The sequence below is a fragment of the Marmota monax genome, unplaced genomic scaffold (genome assembly GCF_021218885.2).
Source record: "Marmota monax isolate L192 unplaced genomic scaffold, Marmota_monax_Labrador192_F-V1.1 WCK01_AAM20220418_F8-fsc00037, whole genome shotgun sequence".
In the NCBI taxonomy this organism is placed as follows: Eukaryota; Metazoa; Chordata; class Mammalia; order Rodentia; family Sciuridae; genus Marmota; species Marmota monax.
Window position 1 is genome coordinate 14611699 of NW_026693245.1, and position 23610 is coordinate 14635308.

At 39.9% G+C, this 23610-nt stretch overlaps 1 long non-coding RNA gene across 1 annotated transcript in view; it reads right to left on the reverse strand.

The window, feature by feature from the left end:
• The window catches only part of LOC124100666 (uncharacterized), a 46097-nt gene that overhangs the window by 15078 nt on the left and 7409 nt on the right, over positions 1 to 23610 (reverse strand). The window contains exon 2 of the long non-coding RNA XR_006854376.2: positions 21934 to 21999. This is a non-coding gene — a long non-coding RNA (uncharacterized LOC124100666). The remainder of the gene's footprint in view (positions 1 to 21933; positions 22000 to 23610) is intronic.

A 23610-nucleotide genomic window follows, 5' to 3' on the forward strand; every position in this document is an offset into this window, starting at 1 on the left:
TACATTACTGCATTGACTAACTTTCTCCCCAAATTCACCCTAGGTCTATTAATAAGTATATTTATAATATGGATTAAAAGATAATCTAACTTCAGACACATAGGGCAGTACCTATTTGAAAATCACTCCAGATAAACGGTAGTCATCCCAGTTTAAAACCGGCACTCTTAAGCAGCAATGACAAAAAATATCAAACAATGCTTTCCATGTTGCAAAATGTAAAGTCTTTTTTGCAAAGAGCAAATTCTTCTTTTGTAACCACGACTACTTCAACTAAGTTTTCCTTGAAGTTCCAGACTTAAAGGAGACCTGCTAGTGAAGGAGGCATGTCAGTAGACATCTGCAGAAATGAAAAATCTTCCTGCTATCTAACTTAAATCTCCTCTGTTCCTTTCAGGTAAGCCCATTCATCACTTCCCTGGGGCTATTCTGTGTCCAGAGTGCTGCCGCAGTGCTCCTGGAGATGAGAATATGGTCTGGCTTTATCTTTAGAGCATCTTTAAAATATAGATTACAGAAGAGAGCTGACTGCAAAGTGCTGCGATGTGGTATTTAGAGAGCACCATGCTCTGCAGACAGAAGCCTGCCACTACATTAATTCATCTCGCACCATTTTCTGTTCTCATTATAATTTTATCTCAGGAATTAATATATTCTGCCATCTTCTATTCTGGTTACAATCTAGAGAAATCCGTGAGGCTGAATACATTTTGTACCACTTTGTTCTGCTTATAATGTTAAGATGTTTTCAAGAATGGATTAGTTCAATGCCACTTTCCCTACTTTATCTTGAGAACCGGAGCTTAAACAGAAAACTTCATTTGGCATCGGTGTGAATGCGTTTCTAGTACAAAGATTGTATAAAGAAGAGAGACTAGGAAAATAGTTTTATTTGTCTTTGTTTTTAAAGATTCTTTGACCTCCCATAAATTTTAAAGAGATCATGCAAAGGGCATACGTGAAAAGCGTTAGCTGGGTGACAAAGGCCTTTAGAAAGAAAGAGTTCTCATCGTGAGTCATTCCTTCTCCCAAGTGAAACAAATAGAAATTCCTCCATCACAATTACATTTTAAAAAAGGAGCTAACTGTTGAAAATACACATAAATCCTAACAAAGATTTAAATTTAACTAAAGGATGTAAAAATACCCTCTCACTACTACAATTACCAAAGTGGCTAAGCCGTTTTGAAGAATCATGGAATAACCACATTCCTTTGGTCACCAAAATAAAACTGGTAAAAGTGATTTTTTTTACATGGCATTGGGGGAGGGTGGCACTCAAAATAATAACAAACTGTACAATCTGAGGTAATATATTCTTGCTTTGTTAAATTATGGGACCAGTTTCTTATTTAGACAGAAAGTCAAAGTAGTGATTACCATAAACTGAAAATGATGCTGTTTCAGATACAAGATGAAAGTAATGTTTTGCTAAAAGATATGCATACTGGATACCATCTTTTTAAAAATATTTTTTTGTAGTTGTCGATGGACAGAATGCCTTTATTTTATTTACTTTTATGTTGTGCTAAGGATCAAACTCAGTGCCTCACACATGCTAGGCAAGGCCTCTGCCACTGCAGCACCTGAAAAACATCTTAACCTATTTTATATCTTTTATTGTTGTTCATCTCCTTCTCAAATGCTCTAGACGCTTCCACACTTTCTCAATCTCTAACCCTCTATTGTTCAACAACATATATTTGTGACATGAGTTGGGGACACATTCTAGGTCTGAGAAACAAACTAAAAGTCATTGGGGTCAATATTTCTAATCAAACTAGAGGTTTCAGCCACAGACACATTGCTGCTTAGCTCCTTCTATCTAGTCAGTTCCTTCTCCCCTTCCCCCAGTGCCTATTACAGACTTTGATTTCTTTTAAAACCTCTCTTCTTTCCAGTTTGTAATTCTCTGCAGAAGACCATAACTTCTCTTTGCAGAAAAAAAAAAAAAAAATATATATATATATATATGTATTATTGTAAATCTTTTCCTTTTCTACCCTCCCCACAAATGCATCTAGACCTAGGCGTATCTTCTCTTCCCTCCCACCAACGAGGCTTTGGGGAGAGAGTTCCTTCTTGCTTTGGGGTTCTCAGTCCATCTGGCCCCTTGGTCTCCACTTATAGGACCTCATTCCTTCAGTTCCTGACTCTCCTTCCTGTATATCAAGCCCCTCTTCCTTCTAACAGAGAGGAGTATTAACAGTCTCAGGCCTCTCTATTATTATTTTCTTTTACTTTTTTTTAATTGTAGATGGACACAGTACCTTTATTTTATTTATTTATTTTATGTGGTGCTGAGGATTGAACCCATTGCCTCACACGTGCAAGACAAGCACTCTGCCACTGAGCCACAATCCCAGTCCCAGGCCTGTTTTTTAAAAACAGAAGTTAAAATGGGACTTTTAACCCCAAGTATCACTCCAGTGACCTCCCTATTTCTTATTTCCCTTCACAGCCCAACTTTCTCATCTCCCTCTGTTCTCTACTTTGCAGTGTGGCTCCTGCCCCACTATGCCATGGGAACTGCCTCATGACCCCAGAGTCACTAATGGCTTCCGTATTGACATATTTAATGGATGTTTCCATCCTTATCTTACTTCTCTGCCATATTGACACTGTAGGCCACTGCTTCCTGCTTGAAACTATTTTGCTTTGGGGACATTGTAAAATTCTTTGCTTTCCTTATGAGTGCTCCTTCTTCATTTCCTTCATTCGTCCTTTTGCTCTCTTCTAAAAAAGCCACTGTGCCCAGGGCTCCAATGCTGGCCCTCTGGTCTTTGATTCTATGTTCTTTATGGATGAACATGCCCCAAACTGTGGTTTTGTAACTTTCAGATTCAATTCTGCCCCTGAGCCTTTCCTGTTGAGCCCCTGACTCACTCCTTCCCATGTACCTGTTTGTGTCAACTTGATTGGGTGAAGGAATGCCAAGATGGCAGATAAAGCATTATTTCTGAGTTTGTCTGTGAAGGTGTTTCTGGAAGACATTAACATTTGAATCCTAGACTACCTAAGCAGACCTATCCTCACCAAGTCACCAAGTGGGCAGGCATTGTCCAATCCATTGAGGGCCTGATTATAACAGAAAGATGGAGGAAAGGAAGCTACTTTCACTCTCTTCTTGACCTGGGACATTCATCTTCTCCTATTCTTAGACATCAAAGCTCCTGGTCCTTTGCCTTTACAACTCTAGGACTTATACAAGGGGCCTTTACCCCAATTTCTAGGGTCTCAGATTCAGACTGAATTGCACCACCAGTTTTCCTGGTTCTCCAGTTTGCAGATGGCCATTCATGGGAATTCTCAGCCTCCATAATCATGAGAGCCAATTCTTCTAAGAAATTTCTTATCTATATATACACAGATAATACATATATAAACACATAGAGATAAATAATATCTCCTATTGATATTTAGATATTTCTAATCTCTATATATTTTTATAGAAATACAGAAAGTCAAATATATATTATATATACACACATAGGTACGTATATATATATATATATATATATATATATATATATATACACATATATATACATATTTATTTATACACATACATATGTATACGTACCTATGTATGTTTATATATTTGATTTGCTTTCTCTGACCGATACATTTGGGATCAGTGTGACTTCTCTCATTAACATTGCTCATCTTCCATAAGTTTTAGCAGATTTAACCATGGCTAGATATATTGAGGGGAAGACGTAGACGTAAGAGTGTATGACGCTTTAGACAGCTCTCTAAGTAATGATTCCCTTTATATACCTGGCCAATTTTAAAACAAATAAAAATACCCAAATGACCCATACAGTTGCTACTTCTTCTCAAGTCCTTGAATCAGAACTTTTTGGAACTTACCCAACTGTGTCAGACTGTCCTACACATAACCTAACAATGAAGGAGATCACTGAGCATGTTACCACATCATAAAAGTCCATCTGTCCCATCCTGCCTACCTGGCTACTTTCAATTTCCAAGTTTCTGGTTCTTAAATTGTGAACATGGCCATAATTTTCCATTGGTTGGGGTTCACCTGGTAACTTTGGAACATGAATGTGAGACATAATCAGGTAGTAGTTCCAAAGATCAGGAAATGGTTAGCATAGCAACAACCTTTCTTAAGAAATTTCCAATAAGACTAGTTTGCTCAGGAGAGCAAAGAATTAAACATCTTAAAATCAACACTCAAGACACTTAACATGCATTTAATACTTAGGGAAGATTTCAACCAGTTACAAGTATATGATTTAAAAATTCAGCTTACTCTGCAGTACGAGTATGGAAAAGGTAATTGCATGTCACCAATTTAGAAACATCAATAGGAAAAGAAGTTGTCCATAAGCCCTTATGGAGTTTCACAGGATAAGGTTAAAGAGTAGGAAACATCTTTTATAAATATGTGAAGAAAAGAGACTAGGGTTATTTCAATCTCCTATTTACATTTAATTGCCTCTTTTATTCCAAAACTACATCATTGTTGCTATTTGCAGCATAAATACAACCTACAATAAACAAGGAAATGAACAAACTTTGTCTCTAAAATGTCTAGCTAAAGTCAATTTTAAAAGCTCTCCAATGGATACTCTCCCAAAAAACCAGCATTGACTTCTTATTGCTGATAAGCAATTGTTAAGATAAATCTACCAGCTGAAAAAACTCAAGATTTAACGGTACCCTCTCAAAGAGAAACTGGTTCTCCTTGGAAGCAGAGTAGCTGATTTGCACTTTTGTATGGCCTGAACACAGAAGGGAATCAAATACAGTTTGAATTACACCTGCTACTAAAATATGATTCTGTGTGAAAAGCAAGACTTTGTGACCGAACACATGAATAGACATTTTTCACGACTTCCTTTTGTTTTCCAATACAGTTTTTCATCAGTCTGGGAGGAGAACAGTACTTAGCTGCTCAGGGACTACCTTTAGCAGTATAGGCGAAGCACTTCACTCTCCCATTGCATTCAATCCTTGTCCCAGGCTGCACTAGTGACAATTAACTCTAATGGTAATGGCAGCCAGTTTGATGAAGACTCTGAGCTGTTAGGGATGGAACTGAAACCACTGAACAATCATTTCCCCAAAGACCATGAACCTTCAGGGGGTAATGACTTTGTGTCATTACATCCTGAGCCAAAATTCAACTGATAGACTACAGGTTAACAGTTCTATTTCCCCCACTCAGCATCCCAGGCTGGAATTCCTGTTTATGTTGTGATAGCTTCCAATAAGTTTCTTATCAAATTTCTTACTGCTTGGAACTCAGAAAACTTTCTCTTCAGGGGTAACCACATTTTTTTTAAGAAAGTAAGTTTTAGAAAGGGCAATTTTAAAAAATATAGGAAGGGCGCATTAGAGCAAGGCTATAGATATTATGACACTGTTTTATATTTAAATGAGAAGAAAAAAATGTACATATATCTCAGATCCAGCAAACAACAACCTTTTTACTTTTTCCTACTATATTATGACTTATGTCAGTAGGTAGAAAGATTCTATTTTTTAAAAAAAGAGAGAGTGTGAGAGAGAGAGGGAGAGAGAGAGAATTTTTAATATTTATTTATTTATTTTTAGTTCTCTGCAGACACAACATCTTTGGGTTTTTTTGTATGTGGTGCTGAGGATCGAACCCAGGCCTTACGCATGCCAGGCCAGCGCGCTACCGCGTGAGCCACATCCCCAGCCCAAGATTCTAAAATTTAAATTTTCCATTTCAACCACTCTTTCCACAATATATGTAAAGCAGAAGCATAAACATATTGTTTATTTAAAACCAAGCATTCAGTTATATGTCAAAGATTACTATGAAGAACTGGTGAGTGGATCCATGGGACAATGAAAACCAGATTTTTTTTTTCTTCCCATGAGACTCATTTCCAAGCCCTGTGGGGGCTTATCAAGCTGAGTTTCAGGTCTCCTGATCCTTTCAAGACTCCAATTAACTTGTGCGGTTCTATTGGTTTTGATTCAGGCCTGTGTGGCTCATCTCCAGTGAGAAGAAAAACCAACATAGGAAAGGTTGAGCAAAGTGGTGGCTTAGGAATTTGTTTTTTTTTTTTTTCTTTGTAAATAGTCCCAAAGAGAGAGAACAAACATTCTAAGCTACTTTGACGTTTACAAACAGAATCTCTGATAACCTCCCAGTGCCCCAGCTAAGAGGTGACAACAAAGGTAGGCGCCCACTCAACAGCTTTGATGACCCAGCTTGGCCAGGCTGCTGGAGGCAAACAGATCTTTAGGGCACACAGTGGGACGGGGGAGGGCTGCGTTTCTTGATTGCTCCCCCTCCTTCTTTCTGCCTTGCATTCACATCTCTCCCATTTCATCCCTATCCGGCCAACTCTGAAGCGTTGAAAGAGGATTGGCTGTAGCTCCTGTCAGCCACCTGGCAGCCCTCAACCACAACCAGCTTTACTTAAACTTCTGGCTGGCTTTAAAAGGGAAAGCCAGGGGGAAAAAATGAGAGAAAAAATTTAAACAGCATCCAGCCAGTGGGGAGGTGGCTCTGAAGTCTTTATACAGAAGATACCAATTGTGTATCAGCAGGCCACATAAGAGTTTGGAAGGGCATCTAGCCTCAAGTCAATTATGAGTTACAGAGTTTGAATAAGGTGACTACAGCTGGTTATGGACTTTAGCAAGGCTCAGACTAAACATTGTGGCCTGTGTGCCTTCTTTGGTGTTTATTACATTCCACTTGTGGAACTCTCCATAACATTTTAAAAATGTTTTCTATGCATGCAAGTTTATACTGTAGTATTTCCACGTATTCAAATTCTCACATGATGGCAATGATTATATTAGTTAATTTTTATGTTTGGCATTTAATCATATTAGTTAACATTTATGTATAACATTTATGTTTACATTAATATTAGTTAAGATTAGTGGTTAGCATAGCCATATTGTCAGCATTGTACTAAGCACTTTGCTTGTCTTATCTGTTTATCTTTACAACAACCCCATAAGGAAAGGTCCCCTTAGGATGCTTGTTTATCAAATATCACACAATTCTCTCAATTGATGAGAACACTGAGGATGACTTCAGTTCTCAGAGGTGATAAATGGTGGTAGGGTTGGAATTTTAACCCAGGTGTTTTCTACACCTAAAGTCATTTTCTTAGTCTTTATCCACCACTGTTCTGAGACAAAATCTCAAGATGTAATTTTTCTGAGCCTCAGATACCTCAGTCAGTTTAATGAGGAAATTGGATGACACTATCTCCCGGTTCTGAAATGGTTTGCTAAATAAAGACCTGCTAACTTTGCAGGAAAAAGGAGTGCTCCTGGGCCCTTCTCCATCAGCTCACTGAAAACCCTGACAACTCTGCTTCGAGGCATGGGACAGGAAGATGACCTTGGTCTTAATTGAGTTCAAGATCTACAACCAGATTTCAATCTTTTGGTCAAAACTCCAGATATGTTTATGAATAGGTATATCCATGATTTCCTCCTGATGTGGTGAATCTTAGAAAGAAATCTTGTATCTCTTAAAAAATAAATCTTTCCCTGGATTTCAGGTACCAGCTACAAGACTTTTATTTGCCTCCTTTTAAAGCAGACTCCTCATAAAAGTGGTCACTACAGTCCTCCATCAACATCCAGGAGGGAATTTGTCCCAGGATCCTCATGGATGCCAAAATGCATGGATGCTCCAAGCCCTTAGATAAAAATGGCATAATATTTGCTAATAACTTAAATTGTCCTCCTGTATCTTTAAAATTATCCCTACATGGCTGATAATACCTAATATAATATAAATGTTATGTAAATGATATACAATTTGGTTTAGGAAATAATGTCAAGGAAAAAAGTCTGTACATGTTCGATACAGATGTATTTTTTTCTGAGTATTTTCAGTCTGCAGTTGGTTAAATCCACAGAGGCATAACCTGCAGTCACAAAGGGTCGACTGTACTTGCTGCTACTAGTGCTTCATCTCTCATTTTTGTTCTCAGCCTGCTGCAACTGGGTTCTTGCCCTATCAGTCCACAGAAACCTCTTATCAGGGTGACCTACAACTTCCATGATGTTCTTCATCTGGCCACATATGACAAAACCCTGAAGTACCATGACACAGAAGAATGGTTAAAAAACAAACAAACAGGTGTTTACAGATCAAAATTTATGAATAATCTGCACCGAAATAAAATCTAAGGGCAAAAAGCAAATATACATCATTAGACAGCTATACATTATTTAAAAAAAAAAATCTTACTCCCAGAAGAGTTTCTTTTTCTTTTTACACTGGTATTTATTGTACTCAAGAAAATTGTTAAGTACATAGTTTAGATTTTATTTGAACAAATGTATCCTCCTATCATAATTTCTACATATTATCCTAATACACACTAAGAGTACATTAAAGGGCTAGAGTTGTAGTTCAGTGGTAGAGGGCTTGCCTAGCATGTGTGAGGCACTGGGTTCCATCCTCCGCACTACATAAAATAAATAAATAAAATAAATGTGTCCATCTACAATTAAAAAACATTTTTAAAAGAGCACATTAAATTTGTTAAAGATGCCTAAACTGAAGAAAATTCCCCTATTTTCTAGCCATGGGAGCTCATGTGAGTTGCCTTTCTTAGGCTTACGTAGGAAAACAAGGTAGGGGCTTAATCATCCCCTACTTTCACATAATTGGTATTGGTAGACCTGGGACCTGCAGCCAAGATTCAAAACTCAAAGCCAGAGTCATTCTGTAGTGCTATGCTTCCTTGATATATTTCAAAAGATGAGTAAATTTGCCACAGCAAGATGTCTCTTTTACTAGTCAGTACCTGATAAGGCAATACTCAAAAAGAGGAGTTCTGAATCTCTTCTCTCTAACTCACCTGTTCCCAGCATGTGGCTTGGCCACTTAGGAAGTGATCCCAAGTCATTTTGTAGATATATGAGCCACAGTGATTGGGTTTGCAAATGTTTCACCACTTTAAAAACTAGATCACATTTAAAGTTACATCAATGATAACACCATTTGTATTCATTTGTAACCCAATATGCTTTCTTGAGTAGCAAATAATGTAAGAGATGGAGTTAAATTTCATGTACCAGCTTGAACTTGGCCTGACATGCAGGCTGGTGTAAGGATGCTTCAGCCTGTCACTTGGATTCTTCCATGGGAAAGGGAAGATCCACTGTGAATGTCACTATCATGTACAGCAAAGCAGAGACTTCATTATGGCCAAGAGTTGCTTTCTGAGATGTTCTTATGTTGCCTGGCTTTCTTCTTTAACAAACACCAAGTATTGGGCAGAGAATTCTTTAGAACTGGAAAGCTTGGCGTCAGATTTTCCTAGTTGGTTGGAGGACCATTAGAAGACATTGTTCTTCAACCAAATCCCTTTCCATCTGGTCATGAGCCAGATGTGCCAGGTATTGGCAAAACAGACAACACTGGGGTGACAAAAAATTCTCCCTTTAGCCTGGACAGATTGGTTTCTTAAGAAACATGAAACATTTTCCATTTCTTTAAAACATGGTACCACACTGAAAATGGATTGACTTATGTATCCTTGACCAAAATCTTGTTTTCAGTTCTAAAATTAGAAACAAGGAAGTTGGGGTGAATGCTACCCTCCCCCAACTCCCTGCAGGCCACAACAGCAGGTGTGCCTATTTTCAGAGGTAAGTGAAATATTTGCCAAATCATTTGGCACATTTCAACTCAAAATGTGCCAAATTACCTGCCAAAGCTAAACAGCCTTTTAAAAAGAAAGATAAATGTCCTTCTGAGCACATTTGCACAGACCCACAGTGCCATCCAGTGGCTCATTATGAGGGTCACGAGTGTGCCGGGCTCCGGTTGTCTCCCAGGGTTTGGGTCACCTTTGGATCACCTTTTCCACGGCATTGGTTTCTTTGCTACCCAGAACCCTTGGGACTTGGTAAAGTGCAATGCATGGATTAGAATGAGCTAGGTTGGAGGAGGGTTGGTGTCAAGGCTTGGATGTCCTGTCTATGATGTCCTGGTGGGAGTGCCAGTGTCTAGAGGGCTTTCCAACTAGCAAACATCTATGTACCTTCTTCCATTGAATCAAAGCCAAGAACAACCTACTAAAGATGCCCCAAACTTTGTGGTTAGTCTCAAGTTTCCCCACCTTCAGGAGGACAAGTCAAGCCCAAGTATGGCATCCTACTTTACTTTCCTTCCATTTGATAAGTGGTACTCATTTTTAAAAATCTCTAGTTAATTTCTATCTTAAAATGCCTTCTTAATGGATTGAATTCCTCTTTTAAAAAAATAGACGAGGAGTCCCAGGCCATATAAGCTGATGAAAAATGGTAAAGAGGAAGGAAGGTAGGAAATGAAGGAAGAGAAAAGAATAAGGACAGAGAAGACAGACTTGATTCTCTTCTCTTTGGACAACTGAAGGGTCAAACTGGCACTACCTCTTCTAAAGTCAGTTTCTATAAATTGTAGAGCAAAAGGGGCTTTTGAAAGGAAAATGGATCACACCACGACAACAGCAGCTGTGTATCACCACAAGGAGTTTCCTTCAGGTAGCACTTGTTCAATGCTTGTGAGCTGCACCAAGCAAATCATCTGAGAACTGCTTTACACAGTCATCAGTTTGGTTCTGAAGGGGTTAGAGTTCCCACTGGGGATTGTTCCAAGAGGGAAACAAGTATCTGAACAGGAGTTGCAGATTGAAATTCAACAAAGGCATTGACTCTCTCCCTGTTGGCTTTCCCAGTGTAGCTTGACAGAGGCCTGTTACATGGTTCAGCTTCAAAATCTCTAAACCTACCGGACAAGATCTAGATATTTCAATTTGTCATGTCTTTATCTTTTTGAAAAGATCCCATAAGCAAACATCAATGACTCTAATTAGCAGTCTGTCTCTTCCCCAAATAAATTAAATTCATCTGGATCAAATCTTGACAGAGCTGGATGGACCATACTGGCTGGAGCTATACCCTCCATTTTCCATTTGCTACTTAATCTTCTTTGACTTCAACATTGTATAAAATAATCAGAAGTTAAATAAATTTATGGATTATCCACCAGGATGATATCCCCATTTTACAAATATGATAACTGTGGCCCACCAGTCCGCATTTTCTAAATGAGTACAACCTCTAGTGAGAAAACACACTAGGAAAAAGAACCACTTTGACACTGCACACAATAAAGAAATATCCCCAAACTTGGTATCACCAAATAACATGATCTAAGAGTTTGGTGAAAAGATTAGAAGAATAGCTAATTACCTTTGCTTCCCCTCTAGCTGTATTCCAGGAGGCGATGTGGAATGAGCAGTGGTATGTGGAATGACACACCCATTTTGTGTTCAGAAACCAGAAAATCTGAATTGTCTGACTCTAGTGTCACTCACATAGAAAGGCTGACTCATTTGAACTTTGAAGCCTTGTTAGTGGAGAAATTGTGGTTTTCTGGATTGTTCCATTTGAGATGGAGAAAGGCTTAAAAAACAAGTTTAATAAACACAGTGTATGATCAAAGATGGAAGAATGATATTCCATGAATGCCTGTCTGAGGAATAGAACCATGATTAAGAAGAGGCATGAGAAAGAATTATTTAAAGAAGCCACAATTAGGCTACTGAATGCCAAGGACATCTTGTTAGGTATTCTACAATGATTCCTTATTGAAAGACAACTCTTGAAGCACCGGTCGCAGACCCAACGACAGAGAACTATAGACAAAGAATGTTTGCTCTGCAGAGATTCAAGGGAGGGAACTTAAAGTGAAAAATCTGTACTGTATGGATGGATATCTTTACAATCTCTGGCCACATCCAGTAAAGATTCAGGATGTTTTGGTAATAACTGACAAATACCCACTCCGACCAATTCAAATTTAAAAACAAAAATATTCCCTAAAAGATCCATCACTTATTGACAGGCCTCATCCAGCAATAATAAATATTCAAGGGCGTAAAGTAAAGCACCACTGGACCTCACAGGGCTGGAAATGTGGAACTTCAGAGTTGGTAACTGAGATCCTAATATCTGTCTCTGCCTCCTTCTCTATTAATTTAGACTATTTGACACTTACATAAATAAGAAAAATATATGAAGTTTTCATCTTTAGGGAGTCTTGTCTCTTAGCTTTTTCTCCCTCCTCACCCCCATTCCAATTATATGTCTCCATGTAATCTGCCATTGTTCCATTATTCTCTTTACACTTGAACTTCCTTGACTTTCTCTTTGTCTCAGCTCCCCTATAGCTTCATCAGGGATTAACTTTGGCTCACTGTATTACAGAAATCACCTCTGATTCTCTACAACCTTTCAGCTTTAAAGTGTACCAACTAGACACTCTGTTAGCCATCTAGCCACTGGCTGACCTTGGTTGGAGGTCATCCCTGATTCAGGTTGTGGGATGCAAACATGGTAGTCTAGGCTGATCTCTTGGTCTCATCATTGACTGGTACCCATCATTGAAGGACAAAATTCCTGGAAAAAAATGAACCATTGTTGAGGTAGACACCCCAAACTACATCTATTAGATTATATATTTTGTCTAAGTTAATATAAAATATTTTATAAATGTTATGTTTCTCACCAAGCTAAGCTAGTAAATCTCCCTTTATTATCATGGATTTCAAGATAATGGGGCCAATTTCTGCCAGAGATTTATCATTTTCATAACACTATCCAGTTCTTCCTTGTTGGTTAGAATTGAAAATCAAATAGAAATTTCCACATTGCTGTCTCCAACTTCTAACCTATGAAATTACCAAGAGAAGACAAATCAACAGTTTACCAGATGTTCTACTTTGAGGAGGATGACACTTCCAACATATGCCTAACTAGAGAAATAGGGTATTTCAACAATCTTGTTTCTGGGCCAAAACTAGTCTATGCCTAGTTTTGAGTCTGTGGCAGTGGTATACAATAATTACAATAGTACTTTATTTTCTCTTTCCTTTTATATTGTGTCAAAAGTTATTTTCATTCTATAAAGATGCATAAATCTTTATACATAAATGTATAAATTTTGCATCTTTATGCATCTTTATACATTTCTTAACAGGGCTACTCAGTGGAACAACCCATATAAATGCCATTTGTTACATTTAATCATTTAAGAATAAGATAAGTAATAGATAACGATATGATAAGACCTCAGTGATGATTTTCTGTTTGCATTGAAACTGCCTATTTTAAGAGATCTTGCCTCTTGCTATTATGTGCCATGTAAAATCATTTCCCATGCTTTCCTGCTTCAGAAAGTTTACAGCAAACCTTGGGGGATGGTCAAAAACTGCCTCATGAAACTTGAGTGGTACTGATAAAAAAAAATGGATCAAAAATGGTGATGTTCAATTTTGTGTTCAGATATATGCAGAAGACCAGACAACATGTTCGGCCTTTGGATGCTTTGGGGAATTCTATGAGCCTCGATATTTTGAGCCTCACAGCGGGCAAGTGAAGGATGGACTAGATCATTCTGAAGTCACACTAAAGCACATTGGGTGAGCAGGATCACAGACAGCTGACATTGAATTTTAAGTATCAAGCGTCTCTGATTTGAACCTCACACATGCAGGTCCTCAGATACCCACCATGGCAACTAACTTGTCACAAGATGGTACAGCTGTTATATATCTGTCTGGTTCTAGGCAGAATAATGTTCTTCATCGAATTTGTCAAAATGGGAAATTCGTCTGCTGCTGATGACAGCAGAACCTTCCTTTTTCAAAGGGGACAGCATCATAGAAGGCCACTTATACATAACCTGGGCAAGCTTTGGGTCTTGGGGTCAAATGCTTTCTCTTTTTGACACGATTTCTCTTGAACAGTGAGACTGTAGAATCCTGAGTTGAGAAGCTCCTCCTACGGGATATCTTCATCAAAAGATCTGCTTTAACTCCATAGATGAAGTTCATTTTGCCTATAATTGTATCAGCCATAACTTATTTCGGTTTTAAAATGACTCCTGATTCTCAAATAGCTTCTACCATCCCCATAATAGCCCTATGATACTGAGCTCTTCTTACTGTTTGGATTCAGTACATGAAGATACTAAAAACCTTGAGAAATGTGATTGGCTCAAAGACTTGAGGAATTACATGACTTTTTCAATCATATGCCTTGTTTGTGAACAAAGTGACTAGAACATTTAAGGTATTCTGATGCCTGCCAAGCATTCTCTACCACAGCCCTCCATTTTCTTTCCTCTGGCATTGGACAAATATCCTCTAGTGGTTATTCTCTTAAAGTGGCTGCCCTAGTTCCTGCCTTCCCATTTGCTTCTCAGTAATAAAAGTAAGATATGGAATCTCTGCTGACTTCCCATTGGTTAAAATTTAGCCACATATCTCACAAAAATGTAGGCTTTTTAAAAAAATGAACATCCATGTACCCTACTAAAATTCAGGAAGTGTCTTTTACTAAAAGAATTTGAGGAGATACCTAAGGGTCTACTATATAACCAAAGAGAATACCAGAGAGGACCCCATTGTGAATATTAGTTGGTGTGATATGATTTTAGCAGCAATATTTTTCCTGAAGTTGAAAGGGGGCCTTCTAAATGACTCCTGGAATGTCATCAAGCTATTGCTTTCCTGGACCACCCAGTATCCAAAGAATTTTAGAATGTGAGATTTGACCTCCATTGTATAACATTTTGTAACTTATGAAATTATGTCCAAAATATTTTATAAACTTTTGATCAAAGTGCAGCGCATGATCCAATTTTAATGGGAAATGATCTGGCTCACATTAAAATGGGCAGGATGGGGCATGGGAAGGAGGTGCCCTGCAGAAGCCCATCGTGGAACACAATGAAGAACCTTAGTTCTCTAATGCTTTTTCAGACCTCTGATCTGACAGTTCCCAAAGATTTGAATTCAGAGCCCTCAGTCTTCTCTCTGAGTGTGAAAAAAAGGATGTGTCCAGGGCCTTCAGCATTCTTCCACTGGGAGGGTGGTTTGAAAAGAGAAATCCAATAGGTTGAAAAAGAAAACCTAATAAGTAATGAAGGACAAAGAAAGGTAGGACTGAGAAAATGATTTCTTCACGGAAGAACTCAGCATGAGAAGGGGAAATGCGTAGCTCATGATGGCGGTGATGGAGGCAGTTCTTTTCCCGGTGGCTCTCACCTCCCTTCATGGTTTTGGTTTCTCTCAGTTGCACCTGCATTCACTCTCCCTCTCATTGTGATTTCTATCTTTTCAGTGGATTTAAAATCCTCTAAACTTGCCTGTCTTAACTATGGCTGTCAGAGGGCCTATACCACACGGCTGTGTGTGTGTATTAAATAAGAAGTCCCACAGCATCTCCAGAGGCAATGCTGGACCCCTTCAATTAGAGTTGACAATACCTTGTTTCTCTTTGGGGAGTTTCTCTGACAAAGCAAAGGGAGCAATGGGTGGGATGAAATCCTTCCTTTTGCTTACCCGCAAGAGCCCTGGCTTCACATTTCACAAGGCATTGCCTTTTCTACTCAGCAGAATAAAGCGACAGCCCCCAGGGCAATTGTGTAATTACACACAGCTCTGCTCTTACAAGGCGCTATGCAGATTGAGCTCATTTATCAACTCTTCACTTATCTGGGATGATTATTTTAAATACAGTAGAATTTGCTATCTTAAAAAAAATAATAATGGGTTGTTCCTCCACTCTGGGTTTGGTCTGAATAAGCACAGCATCCAGGCAGAAATGAGTGCTGTTCACCAGCCCTGTCATTTCCATTCTGGAACAGAGAGATCATTGGTTTCCAGTGTGTTCTTATAGATGGACACCCCAGTTCATCCTTTCAGTGTTGGAGAACTTTAGTGTGTTCTCCTTTCTTTTGTTTCAATCACAGTGGAAAGCCACTGCTTCATCTCCCTCCAGGAATAATGGTGCCAGCAACAATATGTCCCCATGGGGCTGTAGAAATGGTGTACTTCCAGATCACTCTGGACACCTGATCCCTCGTCCCTCCACAGCCACCCTGTTCTCTGGCCCAGTGCCCAGGCCCAACCATGGCTGCTTCCAGCATTGGTTCCAATAAGGCTTTCTCTTACAAAACTGAAGGTGGGGTGGAGTCTCCAATGGTCTCTGGGTGCCTGGTGTGCTCTGGACTCCTGTTGCCTCATCTTCTACTCCTACCTACCTCAGTGGTACTGCATCAGGAACAGGCCTCTCACTTGGGGCCCACTCCTGACATTTGACAGTCCCTCATCCTAGTCACTGGTCTCCCTATAGGATGATCATTGAATCCCCCTTTGGCAAGGAATCAGGGTGCTCTGTCTTTCTCCTATAAATCTTCCAAGACTACAGTCTCGTCACTCAAATACTTGTCCCCAGAATAACAGTCCACATTCTTGGCTACTGAAACTCAACTGCCACAAGAAGAGGAAAAACAGCTACTATTTGTTGAATATATACCCATGCCTCCTTCTTGACTGGGATCAGCTCAATTAGTGGCAGGGAGTCCCACACACTCTGGCTTTAATTTTCACTCTAACTCCCTTAAAAATAAGTGATATTACAGTCAAGTGATATCATATATACATTTAATTTAGTCTAACTCAAGTATATATGCTTCCCCCCCAAATTAATATACATAAAATGATATTATTTATCTTATATATATAAATTTTATATACTCTACATATTTAATATAAATATTTTATTTATGCTCTATATTATATATTTATAAACATATATTGTGATACAATAAAATCACCACGTTAGTCATCTCTGAATAGTACCCAAGCTGCTGGGCAGCCTCTCTTGACTGACTCAGCCATGTCAGAACCCCATCCTAGTTTGCTGGGTCACCCAATGAATGGGTCTGCAAATTCTTTTTCAGACCCTTCCTTACCAAATCCATGCCACCATGAATGAGAGGTGCATGAATTGCCAGAGACTGTCAGCTGGGCGCGTACCATCAGGGTCATATTTGTCGTACTGAGTGCAGTAACACATGCTTAGATGAGTTCTTTTGGACACCACTTATTTCTGCTGTCCCTGGGAAGAGTGAAATGTTCAGCCATTTGCAGCTTACCAAAAAGAGGCACTCACCTGAGTGCTTGACTAGGGAGATGGAGAATGTGAATCATCATTATTTTCTCACCTCTTTCTGGATTCTCTTGAACCTACAGCTAATTTCTAGGAGCTGGAACAAATCAGCTCACTATTCTGGGCCTCAGTTTCCTTATCTGCTTGACGAGGTGGTTGCTATCTTAAAAAAAATAATAATAATGGGTTGTTCCTCCACTCTGGGTTTGGTGCACAGCATCCAGGCAGAAATGAGTGCTGTTCACCAGCCCTGTCATTTCCATTCTGGAACAGAGAGATCATTGGTTTCCAGTGTGTTCTTATGGATGGACACCCCAGTTCATCCTTTCAGATGAAGATGTTCCTTCTTGTTCCTTCCAATTCTAACATTTTGTAGTTCCTTCCACACACAAAAAAACATTTCTTCCACCATGTGCCTAATTCCTGTTTCTGCCCTAAGACCAGGCCCAAAACTTTCTATGAGTCCCTGAGTACAGATGGATGGGAAGCCTTCTGGCTCAAACTTGGTGTTTCTTTCACACCACAGCCTGAGGCTTTATCTGATATGTTTCTATGATTCAGGGACTTCCTCATTCTAGGGGGACTGAAAACTATGGAGGTGACAGTGGAGATTTCCTCTTTCCTGTCAAGGGCAATGTATGAGACTTCTTCCTCCCCACCTCACCCCACGCAGCCTCCTTTAAAAAAAAAATCATTTATTTTATATCTTTGGTAAAAAACTATAAGAGAAAGAAAGGGAGGGTGGAGAGGAAAAAGGAGAGGAAAGAAAGAGAGAAAGCAAGCTCCGGGGAGGGAGGGAGGGAGGGAGGGAGGGAGGGAAAGCAGAGGGAAAGCAAGGCAAGAAGCAGCCCACTGAAAGATTAGATCTGATCCATTTGTTTTTGGGTTTGGGTGTTAGGCAGATTCCCAAATGATAAAATTATGATCAATGGGCACAACTTTTCATTTTTAAAAAATTCAGGTAATTTAAGGCCAGGTGACTGCAGAACAAAGAGTTCCGGCAGCCAGGCTTTCTCTCTCTATAGCTCCCATCTAGGTGACTTGGATGAATCTGAAGACAAAACTCCATTGAACCATTTACTTGCTCCTCTGCGTCCAAGCTGCTCTGGGGCCAGCCGTTTTCTGCCTCCTCTGAACTAATGCATCTCATCAAGACTCTGGATACGCTGCTCTGCGCAGCTTTCACAGACCATCTCCCGGGACTGCCTAAAAGCAGATTACCCTCCTGCTCCTTCTGAATTTGCATCCAGATGAAATCCAGTTCAAGGAAACAGCAAAGACAGCTGTAAAAGGGAAAAGCATAGAAGTTTTCACAAGAAGGCAACCAGCTCCCAGAAGATTAGAAAGGAAAAGAGGGAGTTGAGCTCTGCTTTGTTTGACATCAACTGATCTTTCAGGATCCAAGAGGGCCAAATGACACCTTCCCATAACACCCAGTCCAGGTGTCATCTCCCCAGGGCAGTCTATCTGGATTCCTACCTTTTCCTCCATCCTCAAGGTTGGAAATAGACTCTCTCCTCTTCTCTGCTCTAGTACAGCCCTTACTACTTCCTACTCTGGCTTACTCTATGGAAAAACTCTCTTGGAGACTATAAGTTCCTTTAGGGCAGGGATCACTGGGAAGTGTGACATAACTTCTCACTGAATGTAAGTTTATGGAGACACAAATAAACACATAGACACAGACATAATCTTGCACGGTGCCCGGAAAACAGTAGAAACTTGATAACTACTTGGCAAAACAAAGAATGAAAGAATAAATGATAAATTCACTGAATCTGTTTCTGAACCCCTTACTGTTCCCTTATCATATGAGCTTTTGTTTTGCTTAAAGAGAGAATTTACCAAAAAGAAAAAAAAAAAAAGAAAGAAAGAAAATTAAAAAGAAGGCCTACAATATGGGATGTATGACTTCTCCACTGACTTCCAGACCAGACCTGGTGGTGGCCTCACGGCTCCTTCTCCCTTGCTCCCCTCTTGCATTTGAGGAATGCAAATTCAATAATCAGGGGAGAAGATGCACTCACCTCCCTCCCCTGCATGCCCTGCACAGCAATTACCCTCTTGCAAGTATCTCTCCACTGGCAGATTAGAAGTTCAAAAAGCTTCGCCTTGTTGCTGACCTGCATAGAATCATGGCAGCTGATAAGGCAAGGCAGCTACGGGGTCTGCAGCTGGAGGCTGGTAAGGGATGGGCTGAGAGCCGATCCTGCTTCCCCAGCATCCCCCGGCACACAATCTGGCCGATTATTGACAATGCTGAGTGATGTGGATGGCATTTATTAGTTTTCAATAGCTGCTATAAAATGAACATCATGCCATCTGCAAAATTAGGATTCCGAAGCAGCCCTGGATATTAAAATATTTGTGACTGCTTCTGCTATTATATAAGATTTTACATTTTATAGGCTCCCTGGGGGACTAGAGGCATAAATTAAGATACATATTTAGAAGCAGTAAATAAACTTAGGAAAGCAGCAGTACAATTAATGAATGGACAGAAAATTGCATTTGGGAGGAGAGAGTTTTTCTACAGAGAGAGTCATCAGCGAAATGGGGTTTAAACATTCTCCTGCCACTATCATTAAGACATTAATAGGAAAAATAATATACTGGAATTCATAAGAAGGAATTTTCAGAAAGTATATAAACAACTCTATGTATAAAAGAGAGATTCAGTGAGTAATAGACCTCCTCTCCCTTGCCATCCCACTGGACTGCATCCAGCAGTACCATCTCCAACAGAGTAAATGGCTGATCAAAGGAATTCCACAGAAAACTTCCAAGGCCTGATTCTAATGTCACTCAATTTTCTAGCATAATTACCGTATTGTGTCACTTTCTCTTAACCCCACATTCCTAATGAAGACACAATCACAGCGTGATTCAAAGATGCAAGAGCAAATCAGGGTCAATCACTATTAGTTTGAATTCCCTAGGCAGGTTGGGTTTATTCATAGATCCCTCCTGGGCTGGACCACCACCCATTAGGATGGGTGTGCTCACTGTGACATTGGCTTGGCTCTGGCAGGATTTCGAGGAAAGGGTGCTTCTTGTATTTGTCTTATATTTGGCCTCTTGCATCCCTTCTTCCACCTGCCCTTAGAGATAACCTGGAGGAAAGCCTCTCTCTTTGTCTTCTCTAGCAATATCACATTGGGTTGGTCCATGTTTATTTCTGGTGCCTGTGAGCATGTCTGATGCCTCAGAACAAATGGGTGTTCAAGTGTCATCCTGCAACCATCTATCTGGGTGCCCTCACTACCAAGTCTGGGATACCCAATGGCAGGGCAAAAGGCAGCTCTTGGTTACCCAGGACTAGTAGTTTCATCTGTGATCACACAGGATGAGGCCATTGCTCATGCCCTCATTTCCTCTCCTGGATCTGTTCTTTCTTTCCAATTGTACCTCCACATCAATCAAAACTCAGCATCGGGATGCTGGCCTCTCTCAATTCACCTTTGAAATGCTGCTTGTACTAACGGTGGTCAGAGCCTTAGGAAACCATTCCCTGAAGTATCACTGATCTGAAACATAATCCAGAGATAGAAAGGGCTCTGGCTTGCTGCTTTATATTAGAGCAAAAATAATCACGGTAATAGCTTGCATTCTCCTTGATACTTTTCATTCAATAATGTCAAGTAATTTGTACGCAAGTAATTAAGAAAACACTCCTTTGTGGTAACTTACTAATTTAGCTCCCATTTTAAAGAGAGACACAAAGAGGCTTAATGATTCTCCCCAGGGGACAGCAGAGTAGGTAGCAGAAGCATTGGGTATAGAGTGATTTGTGGCATAAGATCTCTCATGTTCAGCTCTAATCCCCAATATTGGGCTCACAAAATTGCTTCGGAGCGGGAGTTGGTGTCGAGTCTCTTGGGTGGTGTTGCTCTGTTCTATTGAAGAGCCGCCGGTTTTGCCGCAGAGGCAGCTGCATTTCTTAGCTGTGGGTGAATATTTTTGTACTTTCTTTTCATCACATGATGTATATCATTCCCCGCACTGGCATTTCCAATCACAGAGAGCAGCAGAACCACAGAATGAATTGGAGAACTGTAATTTTTCCCCCTCATTGATTTGGGGGGAGGGAGAGAGGGGATGGGGAGGGGAATGGGTAAGGTGGAATGTTCTTTCAAATCTCCCAACAACACCACTACTGGATGTTTCTTTCACCTCACAACTGCTCATTCAAACTCCCCTCTTTCCATTCTGCCTGCCTCTGCCAGCCTCTTCAACAGGCCCAGACTGCTTCCATCCTCAGAGCATCAGGTGCATAGTCCAAGCAGGATACATGACCTCGGTGACCAGAGCACAAGGTCCCCATCTCCACCTACTTCCACTCTCATCCCCCTCCTGCTCACGGACTCTTTGGATGAGTAGGAAATGACATTCGGTATTAGAGATAGCATTATTTGATGGTGGTGGTCATTATTTGTAATAATCCTTCTCAAGTTGGAATGCTGTGTATTTTGATGCTTTGGTTGCTGGAAGATGTGCCATTAAATTTCTATCTCATTCCTATGAAATTTAAGCTGACAAAGGGGAAAAGACAATTACTAGATTGCTTTTAAATGCGTTTTTCACTCTGAGGCATAGCAAGAACTTGGAGAATATTGGGTGGAGGTATAAAATCTCTTAGTGAAGTAGACAGAACTTGGAGAGGGAAGATGGAATTTATTGTTGCTATTAAAATAGTTGTTGGTTCTATTGAAGGTAACTATGAGTTGTGTTCTTAAACAACTTCAATAATTATAGTGGTAATTAGCACAGGTAGGCACACATGGAAATATAAACATGCAAGTAGATAAATATACTGGCAACTACATCAATAAAGCACTCTGCAAACATAAACTTCAATATAAATGTTAATTAATTACATAAGTAGGCATATAGGATGGGATGGTTATTCATATTACTGCAAAGATAAACCATACTTACAAAAAGGCAGTGCACACATTTGAGAGCCAGTTTTCTCCCCGTGTCTCATCTCAGCCTCCTGTGGTCCTAAGCAAAGGGTCAGGAAAGTCAAAGGCTCCAGCCCTTTGCTATTCAGTCCAACAACCCAAAGCCTACATGTGCCTGTTGAGCACTTCAGATGTTTCTAATCCCAAATGAAATGTACAAAGAGTGTAAAAAAAAAAAAGTACCAAATTTTGAAGGCTTAGCTTGAATATCTCATTAATAATTTTATATAGATTATACATGGGAATGATAATATTTCGGATATATTATGTTAAACAAAGTATATTATTAAAATAAATTGAAAATATTTCTTTATATGTTTTTACTATGGGTAGTAGGAAATTTTAAATTCTCTTGTGGCTTAGAGTACATTTTTATTGGACAATGTTTCTGTGGACTATTGAACCTGAGTTTGTGGAGCAATAGAAGTCAGGGACAAGGAATGGTTCTGGGGCTTCCAGGCCACATTCTGCTACTGTGACATTTCTGCCTGTGAGCTATTGGAGAATAAACCAAGGCTGTCTCTCCATGCCGTGAAGGACAGGGGTGAGCAAGCCGGTCCAGTAGTCCTGCTCAGCCTGGGAGGGACAACATTTGGCATCAGACACAGTAAAACAATGGGGCTCAAGGCATACTGGGGTATTTGGGTTGCTTATCTGCAAAGTTGGAAGAAAGGAAAGCACAGGTTTATCATGCCCCCCTTCTGGTAAGCACCTGTTTGGCTGCTGGGTATGCCAGCTAATTATTCATGAGGGGAGAAGAGGGAGGGGACAAATAAGAGGAAGACTGGCCTGGGAGTGGGAGGTGGGAATATGTGCTCAGTGTAGCTTCTGGAGTAGTTTGCCTCAGATTTTGCCACACAAGGGGTTTGCAGGGCACCTATTTGTCCTGAATGAAAAGGACTTGCACGAATTCATTCATGTATCACCCTGGTACAGTGTTTAAAAGTCAGATAAATGTTGACAACTGTGACATAACCTAGCTGTGGTGCCAACCACAACCATAACCCAGGTTATGGTGGTCAGTCCTGTTTGGGTGGGTTCTTTAAATCACTTGTTTTCTTATTTGCATGTTATTTGTGTAAACTCAACTACTAAGTTCAGAAGGCCTTAACTCCAAGAAGGCATAATTAAACTGAATTATATCAATAGTATAACCCCCTACAACTGTATGCAAATACATACCAAGATAAATGCTATTTGAGAATGTAAGATTATTAAACCATTGAATTCGTTGTAACTCAGAAATTGTGAATACACAACCTGTGTGGAACCCTCCTTTTGACATCACAATTCCTATAGGTCACAGGCACAGGAGAGTTTTTTTAAAGGTCCCAACTTTCTCAGAGATGTTTACCTTCCGGAGCCCTTAATGCTCATCCAGTACAGCTTCTCCCTGATCCTGATTGAGCAATAAGGCATCAAAGGCCCAGAGAGGAAATTGCTCAAGATGATACCACCACTCAGGGCTGACCCAAGACCAGAAAATGTCCCTGGTCCAGGTCCTCTTCTACTTGGAGATACAAGTGCTGGAGTAGGAAGGGGCTGTCATCTATAAAGCTAGCCATCTAAATGTCCCCGTAGAGCTAGTAAACTATGAAATGTAGTCCATCTCCTCCCTTGACAAGCATAACTTCCTAACAATGCAGCAGGC